We start from the raw sequence: 17,009 nt of genomic DNA, 5'->3' as shown, positions 1-17,009 counted from the left end.
GCTTTGTTTTTTGTGGGTTAGAAACTTAGAACATAAAAATGGTGGAAAAGTCATGGGTTCATCTTAGCAGGTAAAGTAAAAAAATATATACTTAAGGATTTAGTAGGGGATTAATAGAGTTTACATTTTGCTATTGTCTTATGTTTGAATCTGTCTTAACAAAAGAGCTGATCCTGGTTATGAGAGAGGTGCTTGGGATTTTGTGAGGTCTGTTGGTGCAGCTTTACAAGACTCTGCGATTATCATTTGCCCATGCACGGACTGTCGCGACGTAGACCGTCACTCAGCCAGTGTTGTTGTTGATCATCTTGTAACAAGGAGAATGAATTTGAGTTACAAGATGCAGGAGGATTGGTATCATCATGGAGAAGTGATTTCAGGGATTGACTGTAGAAGCAATGCAAATGAGAGGAACAAAGAGATTTTAGGGTTGTGCCAAGCAGCTGCATTTTTTGATGAAGAGTTTCTTAGGCAGGGTGACTTAAGTGATGTGGCTGACGGTGAAGATAAGGAAGAAGATGAGTTTCTTGCAAAGCTAGCCGATGCAGAAACACCTCTATATCCAATTTGTGGAAGCCACATCAAGCTCTCGGCGATTGTTTCACTCTTTTAGGATAATGACACAGAGTTGTTGGTCCGATAGAAGCTTAGATCTTCTGCTAGAGATTTACTATAGATGCTGCCCAATGATAATGTCTTGCACACATACTTGTACGAAGTGAAGAGGTTTCTGAGATCTTTTGAGATGGGTTATGAGAAGATACATGCTTGTGTGAACGATTATTATCTATTCAGAAAGGAGTTTGAGAAACTAGACAACTGTCGGAAATGCAATGTTTCAGGATGGAAGATTAAAAAGAGCACTGATATTCGTGTTCACGCACACCAATTAACCGAATGTGCACACTACCACAATCGAATGGTATGTCGATGTAACACTTTAGGATCGAATCCACAGAGACCAACTATTACACTTTATTTTTGTGGGATCAATATCAAGCTAAAACAATATGGGGGTTTTGATTGAGGGTAATGTGACAAGCAGCAGATAATGTAAATGTAAATTCAGATTAAAGAAAAGCCAGCCTAGGGTTTCTTCATCGGGTGCTAAAACTTGTGAGCTGAACAATTATTCAAGTGCTAATAAGTACAGTCTAGAACTCGGATCACTCAAGTAGAACAGCCCACTGTCGTGGTACTGCTCCCTATGCTGATCGATCTCACCGTCTAACTGTCGTTGAGGTGAGAAGCGATCGCAAGCAATGGAGATCAAGTCCGATAGGTTCACAAAACACCCTAATATCTACTTTCGCTGATTAGGGATGCAATGCTCATTCAAAACAGATCTAGCAACCTATTACACGGTTAATGAACAGGTCAAACCTATGATCTAACATTAAGCGGCCAGTTTAATGCAAGCAATAAGAACAGTTATGAATGAAGACAATCAATGGATTCACTTATCTATGTTTAGCTCACGAAATCAGCACCCTAGAATCCTAGACAAGCTAGCCGACTACTCAGCCATAGCAACTGAGAACACATAAATAACAGATGAAGAAAACATGCTGAATCAATAAAATAAATGAGATATGGTTCAGGATTCTTCTCAAGAGTGTAGAGATCCTTCTCCCTTTACAAATAAGTAAATCCCAACAATGGAGTCTTAGGGTCTGTTTCTCTATGAAAAATAGCGTAGAATGATAATGAGAAAACAGAAAATATGATATATCAAAGGCCACAGGAGGCCAGAGAGAAAAAGAGGATAATTAGGGCAAATCCCGAGATGTTGTATTTTCCTTATTCGTCGGGAACAACCGCGGGATCACTCCGTCTGCTTGTTCCGCTTGATCGGGAACAGTCATCAGACTGTTCTGCGTGAAAATCACCAAACTGCACTGTTTTCTGCTTCTTTTGTTCCAGCAGGTCCATCTCCCATCCAGTGCAACTCCAGACCTGTAATGACTCGAAAAGGACTAGAAAGACTCGATAAAGACTTGAAAACCAATTAGAAAACATATATACAATGATGTATAAAACACCATATATCAATTCCCCCAGATTTAGATCCTTGTTTGTCCTCGAACAAGACCAAGTATCAAGAACAGGGAGAAAGGTTTGAAAGTGTGGGAACTCTCCTATTCTCAGCAACCATACCTTAACCACGAATCTCTGAACCATACAAGCAGTAAACTAGGACAACACACCCTTACCAGAACACCACTTACTGATGTTCGAAAATCGGCTTCATACTCTACATCTCAAACCTGAAAAAGCAACACTATCGAGACACAACTCCCTACATTCATTTAAGAGCAGCGTGAGCTTCTCATCACAGGCACTATTCAGGGTAGACGGGCTAGGTGTGGAATAGGCTAATTTTATGGTGGAGCTAAAGAGTGTTTAGGGGCTACCAAATTTTCGTAGTGGATGCAGGATATCGCGCAAAATAGTCGTGAGAGGACGGCTCCATTGATGTCCACAGCCCCTTACTCGTTTTGCTATCTCAGGAGCGACTGTTCTTTTCGTTCGGGAACAATCATCAGACTGCTCCGCTCATCTGTCTGCTCCTCATCCCTTCAAATTGATACCTACTCTTCTGCTCGACCTTTCCAGTGGCTCATGTATCCTGAATTCTTCTCCTTCTCCATCACCATATGCTAAACAAAATGAAAGATATATATATATATATTTTTTTTTTTTTTACAAGTACAAAAAGAGATGGTGAGGTGACGAAGAAGGAGGTAACATGTGATGTCAAGGATGCCACTGGTGGTTTTGATTCAAATCATTCTGGTTCTCCACCCATGTTCTTGAACAACTTATTGGGTATGGAGTGGTTGCTCCCTTAATCTGCTTGTTCTCCTTCTGGCTGAATCTGCGCAGCAGTAACGAGTAAGAGGCTGCGTCGATCCTTTCCTCTCCGACCTTTTTGCACATATCTGCACATATAACACTGAAAAACAAATGCATGAAGGTGGAATAAAGGCTAAGGTGCAGGGTGGGAACTAGCTAAAGATGAGCTAGCCACTCAGGAACAACAAGATAGATATAAAGGATAAGGAGTCCTGAGTGTTGTTCTCGTTTCCCTGATCTAGTGCCCATAACAAGAAGAATTTCAGTCAAGATTAGGTTCAAGTTAGGTGGAGTTGAGTCTACCCAGTGTAACCTGATCGGCTGAGAACTTCTAGAGAATCAAGTGAGATATGTCAGAGTGTTCCGGGTCCACATGTGTGTCTTTCGCCACTGCTAAGGTCACTGAATAAGATAACTAAAGCACGAGGTGGTTAGTGATCAACACAGAATAAGGTCCTAATTCCCACAAAATTTTGACTGACTCGATCCTAAAAACTGACTCAAACTGACTCAAGATAAAAACAAAAGAAAGAAACGAGTTAGTAAACGACGAAGACCCTCCCCCAGACTTACTTCACAACGTCTCGGTGTGAAAATAAATCAGAGAGAAGGTGAAAACAAGAATTTACAATTTTTTTGGTCGAGATACTTACCTGGAACGGGTGCTCCGAAAAATTCTGGGTGTTCTATCGCAAGATTTTCACATGGGCGGTTGTTCTTGGCTCCTGCAGAACAGGGAGCTCCGTTTCTGCAACCCAGAATTTTTCGAAGTATCTCGAATTTTTCTGTTTTTTTTTTGACCTGAAACTCAATAAACTAAAACGAAAATAAGCAAACAAAAACAAAACCAAGTTATATTTACACTTACCAGTGGGTTGCCTCCCACCAAGCGCTTGGTTAAAGTCACTAGCTTGACTTGGTGACATGGATCAGTCGGGTTGAGCATGAGGGCTTGTTCCAAAACAAGCTCCACAATGAGACATGTTCAGCTTCAAAACTCTGCTCAACAACCCTTTCACAGCAGCTTCTCCTTTCTCTTTCAGCTCATCTGTGAGAATAACTCTGACCTTGGAGAAAGGTTTAGAAGTACCCTTACACTTTACCTCATATTCAATGGATTTCTCATCACACATGCAAGGTATCAAAGTCATGGTAGGATCTCTCCTGGCCCTTTTCTTCTGGACTTTTACATTCACCTTAGCATTCCCATAGAGTGTATGGGTATCAGTGTGAGGATCTCCATCCTGGACTTCCTTGATCTCACTGTTTTTCTCAAGCTCCTTCCTTGGAACAACCATCAGCTTTTCTCCACTGAACACTGAGATGCAAGAGGCGTGTAGTTTCTGAAATCTGGTGGGAACAGCCTGATAGAAGACATTCTTGTTGATGTGGGAGAAAGAGACTCTCTTATTAGGCATATCAACGATCGCTCCCACTGTAGCCATAAATGTCCTTCCTAAGATCAAAGGCATCTCATGATCCTTGTTCATCTCAACAACCTAAAATTCAGTATGGAGAACACAGTCCCCAACTTGGACAGGAAGGTTGCAAATGGTGCCATAAGGAACTGCTCTGGAAGAGTTTGCAAAAGTCAGAGTCACCTTAGAAGGCTCAACATCAGCAATGCCTAACTTGTCTACAATCGCCTTTGAGACAAGATTCACACAAGATCCAGAGTCACAAAGAGCTTCCGCAAATTCTACTCCAGCAATAGAACATGGAAAAGCAAATTTTCCAGGATCATCAACCTTAGGCAACACCTTCAGGTGTCTAGGGGGAATCAGATAGGGAACCTTAGGAATATAGACTCGCACTGGTGGAATATCAGTAGATCCGTCGGGGCGGGAGCAGTCGCGGGAACAGTCGCGGGAGCAGTCACTCTAGAGCTAGCAGACTGCTCTATTCTCTGTTTTGCGCCCAGAACAGTCTCAGCGAACAATTGTTCCGCTTGTTTTTCCTCAGATTTCTCACGGCTCTGCTCGGTTGCATTACAGTGCTCAACCCTAGGATTCATCACACTCTTTCCACGAATGATCTCTTGCTGCCTTTTAACAGTTTCAGCAGTTTGAGCAAGCTAAACATCAATCCTCTTTATGTGGTTGCTCACAGTATCATATTTTGAATTCAGCTCGGTGAACATGCTGTCCATCCTGGTGTTGATGTCTGTGGTAACCTGATACAGTGCCTTGACCTGAAGTTGCTGGCTCTGGAGCATCTGCTGCATCATAATGTTCAGATTTTTCAGATCATCTGGCGGACTGTTCTCTGCAGTCGGAGCACTCGCGGCTGGAACAACTTGCTGATTGCTCTGCGGGATGGTGTTCTGATACCCAGATCCTTGTGCCTGGTTGTTCTGCAGTAGCTGATCGACCTTAGCTGTTAGCTCATCAATTTTCTGGGTGTGTACACTGTTCTCTTTCTTGGAGCGGTTGCTCTCCTGATTCTCATTGGCTGAGCTAGCTACCATGTTCTCAATCAGCTGGAGCGCTCCATCAGTGGTCTGAGTCATGAAGTCTCCATTGCTCGAAGAGTTTAAAGCACCTTGGTATTTCCAGTCCACCCCATCATAGAAAATGCCCAGGAGGTAATCATCATCAAATCCATGGTGAGGGCATTGTCTCTGGTAGTCATTGAAGCGCTCCCATGCGTCACAAAAAGGCTCATCATGGAGCTGTCTGAATGAAGTGATCTTGTTCCTCAATGCAGCTGTTCTCGCCTTAGAGTAGAAATGGTTGAGGAACGCTGATCGGACCTGTTCCCATGAAGTGAGAGAGCCGGTAGGGAGGGAGTTCAACCATCGTGTAGCTTTTCCATCAAGAGAGAATGGGAATAGCATGCACTTGATGTAGTCTGGTGGCACACCATTTGCACGAGTAAAACTGCAGACTTTTTCGAAATTCTCAATATGCTCCATTGGAATTTCTGCAGAGAGACCAGAGAACACTTTTCTCTGCACAAGATCAATTAGAGCATGCTTGATCTCGAAGTTCTGCCTGGTGCAGAGTGGAGGAACAATGGCAGAGCGCGTAGTAGGAATGTTCCGCGGAAGGTTTCTCTCCCCGATTGGAACAGTCTGCGCTGCTTGTTCCTGCCGTGCGAGAGCATCCTGTTGAGCAGATTGTTCTGCAGCTGCTTGCTGAGCTTGGATGGTCTGCTGCATCTGAAGCATCTGTGGTTGCATCAGTTGCATTGCTGCAGCAAGATCATCCTGATGACCGTGATCACCCATGGTGGTGTCAGTAGGCCTGGGCTGTTGTCTGTTCTGATTTTCTAAACCTTGCGATCTCCTGCAACAAAGAGAAAAGAGCAAGTTAGAGGTCTTAGACTAAATAAATAACCGAAAAATAAAGGTAAAAAGATGGTCCCCGGCAACGGCGCCAAATTGATATTCGTGTTCACGCACACCAATTAACCTAATGTGCACACTACCACAATCGAATGGTATGTCGATGCAGCACTTTAGGATCGAATCCACAGATACCAACTATTACACTTTATTTTTGTGGGATCAATATCAAGCTAAAACAATATGGGGGTTTTGATTGAGGGTAATGTGACAAGCAGCAGATAATGTAAATGTAAATTCAGATTAAAGAAAAGCCAGCCTAGGGTTTCTTCATCGGGTGCTAAAACTTGTGAGCTGAACAATTATTCAAGTGCTAATAAGTACAGTCTAGAACTCGGATCACTCAAGTAGAACAGCCCTCTGTCGTGGTACTGCTCCCTATGCTGATCGATCTCACCGTCTAACTGTCGTTGAGGTGAGAAGCGATCGCAAGCAATGGAGATCAAGTACGATAGGTTCACAAAACACCCTAATATCTACTTTTGCTGATTAGGGATGCAATGCTCATTCAAAACAGATCTAGCAACCTATTACACGGTTAATGAACAGGTTAAACCTATGATCTAACATTAAGCGGCCAGTTTAATGCAAGCAATAAAAACAGTTATGAATGAAAACAATCAATGGATTCACTTATCTATGTTTAGCTCACGAAATCAGCACCCTAGAACCCTAGACAAGCTAGCCGACTACTCAGCCATAGCAACTGAGAACACATATATAACAGATGAAGAAAACATGCTGAATCAATAAAATAAATGAGATAGGGTTCAGGATTCTTCTCAAGAGTGTAGAGATCCTTCTCCCTTTACAAATAAGTAAATCCCAACAATGGAGTCTTAGGGTCTGTTTCTCTATGAAAAATAGCGTAGAATGATAATGAGGAAACAGAAAATATGATATATCAAAGGCCACAGGCGGCCAGAGAGAAAAAGAGGATAATTAGGGCAAATCCCGAGATGTTGTATTTTCCTTATTCGTCGGGAACAACCGCGGGATCACTCTGTCTGCTTGTTCCGCTTGATCGGGAAAAGTCATCAGACTGTTCTGCGTGAAAATCACCAAACTGCACTGTTTTCTGCTTCTTTTGTTCCAGCAGGTCCATCTCCCATCCAGTGCAACTCCAGACCTGTAATGACTCGAAAAGGACTAGAAAGACTCGATAAAGACTTGAAAACCAATTAGAAAACATATATACAATGATGTATAAAACACCATATATCAAGCACATGTGATGTGAAGAAAGGAATTCTACATAAAGTTCTTAGGTATTTTCCACTGATTCAACGTCTCAAGAGGATGTTTAGGTCAGAGGACATGGAGAAAGACTTAAGGTGGCATTTTACTAATAAGAGCACTGATGGAAAAATGCGACATCAAGTAGATTTTGTTACTTGGGATCAAATGATTGATAAATACCCGTCATTTGCCGGTGAAGAAAGGAATATCAGGCTTGGACTTTCCACTGATGGGTTTAATCCGTTTAACATGAATATTAACTATAGTGCTCGGCTTGTTTTGCTAGTGAATTACAACATGTCACCCGATAAGTGTATGAAGGAGGAGAACATCATGCTGTCATTGTTGATTCCTGGTCCAACCAAACCTGGAAACAATATAGTTGTACTTTGAACTACTAATAGAGGATCTCAACCATCCTTGGGAGAAAGGAGAGTTAACGTATGATGCATTCAGCCACATTACTTTCACGTTAAGAGCCTTGCTTCTCTGGACCATTCAGGATTTTCCAGCATATGGAAATCTTGCAGGCTGTAAAGTAAAAGGGAAAATGGGATGTCATGTGTATGGAAAAAACACAGATAGTATGTTGCTGAGTAATAGCAGGAATCATGTATAAATGTACCATCCGAAAGGTCTACCTCCCGCACATGCTTACCGAGGAAAGAGATCATGGTTTGATGGAAAAGCTGAGCATGGGAGAAAAAGTAGGATTCTGAGTGGTCATAATATAAACCAAATACTCAAAAAATACAAGAATGGCTTTGGAAATGTGAAAGTAATTGGAAGGAAGAGGAAGAGGAAGTTTAATGAGTCTGTTAGACCAGACACCAATACCGATGATGATACCAGTGAATCAGAGGAAGAGGATGAACCAGTATATGAGGAGGAGATATCTAGATGGAAGAAACAATCATTCTTTTTTCAAGTTGACTTATTGGGAAGTATGATTCAAATATTATTTTATAACAATATTTTTAGAATTGTTCTGTTTTAGGTTTCGTTGATCTTCTTATCTATGTTTTTTTTTTGTATATGATCTCTCAGTTAGACAAAATTTAGAAGTGATGCACGTTGAAATAAATGTTGCTGCTAGCCTTATCGCCACATTGTTGCATTGTGGAAAATCAAAAGATGGTCTTAATTTTTTGAAAGATCTGGAACGGCTTGGCATTATGAAGGATTTACATCCTCAACCCCATGGAAAAAACATACCTTCGTCCAGCTCCTTGGTCTTTTTCCAGCAAAGAGAAAATATTCTGCAAGCGTCTAGTGGACTTCAAAGGTCCAGAAGGCTACTGCTCAAATATATAAGGCGTGTGAAGATAGAAGAATGTAAGATATTAGAAATAAAATCACATGATTACCATGTCTTGAGCGCATGTGAAGATAGAAGAATGTAAGATATTAGAAATTAAATCACATGATTACCATGTCTTGATGCAACAACTCTTCCTGTTGCGAATAGATGTATCATTTGAGGGTCTTTTAACTTTGTATAAGTCTAGCATTTGATGTCCTGACTTTGATATAATATGCTTCTTTCTTTACATGGTTATTACCTAAAGGTGTTAGGATAGCTATTGGATGCCTATGTGCATTCTTCAATCATATTTGTCAGAGTGTTATTGATAGAGAGACAATTTCAGTAATGGAAATTGAAATTGTGGAAACTCTCTGTATGTTTGAGAGGTTTTTTCCTCCAAGTTTCTTCGATATAATGGTGCATTTGGTAGTTCATCTAGGCAGGAAAACTTGGTTAGGTGGACCAGTCCATTTCTGTTGGATGTACCCGTTTGAGAGGTATATGAAAATGCTGAAATACCTTGTAAGAAACCTTGTAAGACCAGAGGGTTGTATAGCTGAAGTGTATCTCTCTGAGAAATGTTTGAGGTTCTGCAGTCAGTTATTGAAAAACACAACAAGTGTTGAGGAGAAACCCGATAGAAATACTGAGTTCGCGAGTAACTTTATTCTGGAGGGTCATCCAATATCCGCAGCCACTTATTCTGTTCTGTCTGAGAAGAATAAGAACATTGTACATCTTGCTGTTATTCAGAATATGGAACCTTATGTCGAGTAAGTTTTGTAAATGTTCTTGCATTTTTTTCACAGCGGAATGTTTCTATATACATTGAGTTACTAACAATTTTGTTTATTCCATTTGAAGCATGCAACCTACAACATCTACAAGACACTAGTGAAAGATGTAGACGTGATGCAACAATATTATGGAGAACACATACAAAGAAATTTGCGTCTTGGTTAAAAGAGCAAGCAAGTTCATAGTCTGAGCTAAAATTTAGTTTTCTGATTTGTTGGTTTGATATATGTATCAACACTTATCATATTTTCTTACAGATACTTATTAGTTCGGAGAATCACGATGAAACACTAAAGTGGTTGGCCTACGGTCCTCATGTTACTCCTAAGTCTTTCACTGGTTACATAATCAATGGTCTATGGTTTCACACCAATTCAGTTGAGAGACAAACTCAGAATAGTGGTGTTTTATACGAGGCAACAACAATGTGCAGATCTAGTGGAAAAGACACTTCTCAGATGGTTGATTTAGTAACATACTATGGCAGAGTGGTGGAGATTTTAATTATTGATTATAATACATCATACATCCCTGTATTCCGCTGTCTATGGCAAAGCACTGGTAATGGAGTGAAGGTAGAAGATGGCTTCACACTTGTCAACTTGAATCAAAGCCGACTGGCATTTGCTAAATATCCATACATCCTAGCCTCAAAGCAAAGCTAGTCTTTTATTCCAGATTAGATGAGTCATCAAGTTGGTATGTAGCTTTGAGATGTCCAACAAGAAGATACATTGAAGAAGATGGGTAAGATGGAAATGAAGATGTTGGTCCGTTGCCACCAATAGTAGCTACGGATGCTGATGAATTGGTTGATGAATCTGTAAATGTCCGGGTTGACTGTGAAGGCATTTATGTTTGAATGGAATGTCATATATTCCTTACAGTGGTCTTTTGTATATTGTTTTGAGATGCTGTGAAGGAATTTATGTTTGAATCGAATGAAATTATATGGTTTTGAGTTTCTTTGAGTGTTGATTGTTCTGGTGTCATTGTGTGTATATGAGTGTTTTTTGTTTTGTTACATTGAGTTGTTTTTTGTGTTCTAATCATTGACACTTAACAATACTTGTTTCTGTTTCAGGTGAACTAAGATGGTGAATCATAGGAAAAAGCGTGTGAAGAAAACAAAGGAACCGAAGTAAAAACTGGAAGAGAAGAAGTTGAAAGAAATTACGAAAGATATGAATGTAGAAATGGAGGAAGAAGAACCAAACAATGAAATCTTTGAGGAACGAGTTGAAGAACAGAATGAGATGAACATAATGCAGAAGAACATAACAAAGAACCAGAAGCTGATGAAGATAAAGCAAATAATATGGAAACATATGAAGAACACAAAGCTGATGATGATGTATCATGTTAAATGCTTGAAGAAGACCAGAACAAGGACACATACGAAGAAGAAGTCGAAGCTGACCCAGAAGCTAACGAAGTAGTCGAAGCTGATAATGCCAATGTTGATGAAGTGCAAATTCAGACTAATAGACTGATACAGTTACTGAATCACAACGTAAAGGACGCCGAGGAGAAACAAAGATGAAACACATTGCCAGGGATCCGCACGAACGACATCATGTTGACTTCACTACTTTGGGAGAACCTTGTGGTCCAGGGTCTGTATCATTATCCTCCTACTTGGGACCCTTAGTACATGAACATGTTCTTGTGATTATTGGAAACTGGAAAAAGTTGGTGAAGATATTAGAATTGTGCTGTGGAAATCTATTGAGGTAAGTTGAATCAATTTTTACATTCACAATAAATTCCATTTGTGATTGAATGTATTTCCCTTTCCTGCCTACAGATGAGTTTTGACTTGGACGAAGAGTTTAAAAAGGCTGCTGTGTTTAAGCAAATGGGATGTCTGTAGAGAGCATCCAAATCACACCTTGTAATTGTTGGGGTCAAAAACCGTCACAACAAAATTAACGTTCGAAAATATTCCTCGAAAAAGATAATTTTCGTAAAAATTACTTCAACTAATTTTTACGATAAATTTTTTGACTAGATTTGTCCGCAGCGTCGAAACAAGTTCCAATGGTTCGTGTTGACGACGAAGTTAGTATCAAAACATTCGATAAAAATATACGTCTTAAGTATTTCTACGTTTTCAAGAAAGGAAAACTTATACGAAAAACGTATACAAAAAACACGCGGGAAAATCTTGTTTTAACAAAAAATAGCGATTTCTTAAAACGATTTAAGAAAATCAACGATTTCTTAAACCAACGATTTCTTAAATCAACGATTTCTTAAATCAACGATTTCTTAAATCAACGATTTCTTAAATCAACAATTTCTTAAATCACCGATTTCTTAAAAATAGTCTCCTTGCAAAAAGGTTCCGCGACTAAACGACGTTCTCGTTAAAACACGATCATCGGAGGTAACAAAAGATCGTTAAACCACGAGGATACGGCTTGGCAATCACGGAACAACCAAGGGATCATACGAAGCTCGATCGCTATAGCGACGGAGCCCATACACCAGTTTACGAACATCAACATTTTTCCGAAACGTCCAATGTCTTCTGAAACGACGATACGACGTAAAACTATGCACTCTCGACTATCCTTATAACAATCCTCCGCAAGCCATGGCTAACCATTTCTTGATTTCTCGGTTAAATGGGATCGACCGTTCGGTTTACGATGAAACCGCAGAAACTTAACTTTATTGGAGAAATCGGAACAAACGTCTCAAATCAAAAGACGGCCCAAAGGGTCCTAAACTTGATTCGAGGCCCAGTTACGATTTCATAAAAACCCATAAATCTTATGACGGTTTATGCTTGGAGGATGAACATCAATTTCCGCGGGTAAATGGAAACTTTCCGCAGATAATCATGAAGATCGGAAAACATGGAATATTTCCATTATTCAGACTATGACGGCTTAATGGCAAAAGAGGGAAGCATAAACCAACCTAGGAAGGGAGTATATAAGGAGCTCAAGGCGAGAAGCATATGGAGAGAGAAAAAGGGAGACAGAGATAGCAGATCCGAGATCCTAGACTTAAAGAACTTAAAACTTATGTGGTTAGACTGGTAAGGCAGGACCTAGATTCAATTAGGTTTAAGAATTTAAGACGGCAAGAACTAGGAAAATCGCCGATAGTTCTCGCAGTCAAAGCTTTTACAATCTTTTGTAATCGTCGCAACTCTCTTACGCGGATTCGAAACATATATCTACTTTACGTAAAACTCATTTTGTTATCTTTTCATATTTTCTGCGTCTATTTGGTCACTTGTCGTTGGCTCCGCAGAAATCCGGGACCTCTCGGAAATTAGGGTTTTCATACTTTCCTTATTTATACGATAATTTGACGGTCCGCATTTTGGTTCCCCCAGTTTGGCGCTAGAAGGAGGGAGGTCACGGATTATTCTTACTCATAGCCACAAAACGCTTCTTCAAAAAGACGTACCCATATAAAAACGACAAACTCGCAGCACTGACTGCCCTACGGCCAACGATTACGCAAACGCCGTAGTGTTCAACAAAATCGAAAACATAGTCGTGACCTTCCGTCACAGGAAGAGCACTAAATCGAGCTCGTGATTTTTCCTTCCAAACAAAAAGGGCAACAATAAAATCTTTCCAACCCCGTGAAATTCTTCTTATTACCGAGTTGGAGAAATCTCAGTGTATAAGGGTTCGACTAAGACGATTTCTCCGAAAATGTTTCGGAAAAGCAAAACTCGCTCCCCCAATAACTGCGGAAAAACCCTAGGTTACTCGCAGAAAGTTAAACTCAAAGACAAGCTCGGTCGCTATAGCGACCAAACACCAAGACAAGCTCGGTCGCCATAGCGACCGAGCACCGAGACAAGCTCAGTCGTTATAGCGACCAAGCATCGAACCAGGCTCGGTCGCTATAGCGACCGAGCAGCAAGCCAAGCTTGGTCGCTATAGCGACCCAGCCCCAAGATGAATCCTCCTCTGCGTTCTCCTTTGAATCCTCTTGGAAATGCCCTTCATTTCGTCTCAATCTTAGTTTCCGTTGAGATTTTACGACGAAAACAAGTTGGACTCGTCTTGGCTCCCTTCCACTCGCTATAGCGACCGAGACACATCCTCACTCGCTATAGCGACCTGTGAGGCCTCAATGGAGTCCTACTTTGTGTTCTCCTTTGATTCCTATTCAAAACGCTTTTCGTTTCGTCTCAATCGGAGTTTCCGTTGAGATTTTATGACGAAAACAAGTTGGACTCGTCTTGGCTCCCTTCCACTCGCTATAGCGACCGAGACACATCCTTACTCGCTATAGCGACCTGTCAGACCTCAAAGGAGTCCTCCTTTGTGTTCTCTATTGATTCCTATTCGAAACGCTCTTCGTTTCGTATCAATCGGAGTTTCCGTTGAGATTTTACGACTAAAACAAGTTGGACTCGTCTTGGCTCCCTTCCACTCGCTATAGTGACCGAGACACATCCTCACTCGCTATAGCGACCCGTTAGGCCTCAAAGGAGTCCTCCTTTGTCTTCTCCTCTGGTTCCTCTTCGAAACGCTTTTCGTTTCGTCTCAATCGGAGTTTCTGTTGAGATTTTACGACGAAAACAAGTAGGACTCGTCTCGGCTTGCTGTCACTCACTGGCGTCGGTGGCCACACCGACGTCACGGTCCTGGGCGCCGGGCTGCGGGTCTTTCAGCGAGTGCGGCCGATTCCTCGTGGAACCATCCCGACACTAGTCCAATCACGTACTTTGCATCCTCGCTCGAAGCCATGTGTGCAAATTCTTAAAAATCGTGAATCTTAAACCCCCATTTCATTTCGATCAGAATGATCGGGAAAGTTACGGAAAAACTCGGAAGTTCCGGCTAACGAATGAATTGCAATTCATTGTATAAAACGATTACGGTTATTTTAAAATACCAATCATCTTAACTATACGAGGAATTGGGATTCATTCGGAAGACCGATACCATTACCGTACTTCTTCTAAACAACTCTTCCGAGCAACTCCCGTTGTGAATGTGGTTTGTCTCGACTCTTTCCCGACCAGCGTCCTTCTCAACCAGTTTCGAAAAAATGGAGTGATTTCTATTAAATCACTCGGAACTTAAAACGGTTAACGAAGACTAAACAAAGCCAAAACAAGAGATCATATCCCTCACTGCTAAGACGTTTTCTAACGCCTAAGATTTTGCTCGTTGCGGACTCTCGCCTGTTGTCTACTAAGCTTACTTTCGAAAAACTACTCAAAACTCCTTCGGGTCAATCCTACGGTAACGAGAAAGTTTATGATTAAGTTTAGTCACCAAAATTACGCCTCACCGCAGCAAGGATTTCTGATATTAAGTTCGATAACATTTTACGGAACACTTTTCGTAAAATAATACTCGACAATATTTCACGAGAAAGATTTTGTACAATTAAACTCGACAACAATTTTACGAAACAACTTCCCGTAAAAATAACTCGGCAACAGTTGTGGAATAACTCTCGAAAAATAAAAAGCTCGACAGCGTTTTACAAAACAGATTTCGGAAGATCAAGATTGGCCATACTTTACGAAACCGAAACATCATTCATAAAGCCAAACAATATCGTATCTGAAACATGACCAGTTTGCTCACAGCCTGACGAACTGAGAGCCTCACTCGAGTGACGCCTTGTCCATTGACCCGTCTTTCCAAAACGCCCCTCTCTGCCTACTTCTCCTCCCTTTGGTCCAACGATTTCGTAAAATTCCTTTGGTACATAAATCGCAATATGATTTTACCAGAGTTTGCCATGTTGAGTCGAAAAAGTCTATTCATAACTTTCGATAGACTCTTCAACAATATACAAAGAAACGAGGACGAACTTGGACATTGATATCCCTTCCTAATTCTGATATTCTCGTCAGAATTTCATCGAAAACCAATTCATATGAAATTCGGTAACTTACTTTTCGAAGTCCTTTGACGTTTAATCGAAAGTGGCCATTCCTAAACGCATAATAAACTTTCGATAAAGTCAGAAGAAAAGAGGAGAATAAGAAGGAAGAAGGGGAAATCTCGAATCATCAATGAGACTAAGGTACGTCCGACTAAAAATTCCGTCAGAATTTTAATATTTTGGTAGGAAAGGAACGAAAACGTTTTGAAAACTGCCGTAGAATTTAAGGAACTTAGAACCTAGGTGGATAGTCTAGCAAGCTAATTCTTAGGCAATTTTTCCAGTCTTGTTGCATTGTTCCTTGACTTTCCAGGCAAAGCATGCAAACCGATCTAGTCTCTCGAAAAACCGAGAAACGATCGCCACGCATTCTAAGGCACACTCGTCCTGCTTCCTAAAGAAAGAAAAACCTTTGAAAGAATGGTTAACCCGTTTTATTTCGTAAAATAGAATAAGGGATCCAACGGATATCAGTCATAGATATTTTTTGCTCCAAAAGGTTGCTGATTTCTGCTTTTACTACCCTTGGCTACGTCCAAGCAGGAAATGACCCTGTAACCGAATCCACACTTATTCTACGACGATCCTTTACCAACAACTTCCCTGGCTATGCGGCTGCACCTAGCCTCCATGCCAATCCAAAACTACTGAGCGACCAACCGCTTCAACCGCTTAACGGCTAACGGCTAAACGACAATCCACGATTTGTCGTGAAACTCCAAGTGACTATTATGCAAGCAGTTTTTTGTATAACCCAGAATCGTAAATCATATGATGAATTCTTCGTAACGAAACTCAGTCCTAACAACCGTATGGTTAACGGAAGATGTAAACTTATCATCAGTCAATTAAGTTTTATACGCCCCATAAAACGCGGAATAAAAAGAAACAATCGTAACAAATCTTTTAGAGCTATACGAGTCATCCTTAAAAATACACAAAATAAATCCCTTGGGAGGCTAACACTTCACGAAGATCAGTGAAGGAAGACGCTATTTCCCTGGAACAAATTTACGCGACCCTTCGGTCCTATTTCCTCGATCAAAAATCAAAAAACTCAGGGCCAAAACTGAAACAACAGTTTTTGGCTGCGAACAATCGCAAAACACCTCCAAGCCCGCAAACATTTCAAACACGAAGTGCAGCACAAGGAAAACTCAATCTTCGGCACTGTGAGACGTCTCTAACGCTCGAAGGATATTTCTTCCTCAAAACATTCCAGACGAAATTCTCGTCTCAAAAACTCTAAACTGTAACACACCTTCAAAACGGTATCATATCTTTGTTGCTGATCACAACAAATGAACTCTAACGTGCTAAACAGACAAGCCACCTAAGGGTAGGCTCTCTTACATCCGACAAGGATGACATAGCGCGCTATACAAGATAACCGAAATTTCGTCTAAGCGCTTCGTAAAGGAAGTAGCTTCGTTTCGTACCCAGACAAATCATATAAGCCGATAACACTTCACGGATTTTAAAATGGTACGAGTCAGATTAAAATTGCAAACAAGCAAAGCGAAAGCTGATTTGTCATCGCAAAGCCTCAGTCCGAGAGTAAACCTAGGTCTTGCCATAAAC

At 40.9% G+C, this 17,009-nt stretch overlaps 1 non-coding gene across 1 annotated transcript; it reads left to right on the top strand.

The window, feature by feature from the left end:
* The first annotated feature begins 5,453 nt into the window (after positions 1–5,453).
* On the top strand, positions 5,454–5,560 carry LOC130495304 (small nucleolar RNA R71). The gene has a single exon (XR_008934576.1). It is a non-coding gene; the product is annotated as a small nucleolar RNA R71 (small nucleolar RNA).
* The last annotated feature ends 11,449 nt before the right edge of the window (positions 5,561–17,009 follow it).

The sequence above is a fragment of the Raphanus sativus genome, chromosome 5, assembly GCF_000801105.2.
Source record: "Raphanus sativus cultivar WK10039 chromosome 5, ASM80110v3, whole genome shotgun sequence".
NCBI lineage: Eukaryota > Viridiplantae > Streptophyta > Magnoliopsida > Brassicales > Brassicaceae > Raphanus > Raphanus sativus.
The sequence above is the reverse complement of the archived record's forward strand: the minus strand, read 5'-3'. Positions and strand labels throughout refer to the sequence as shown.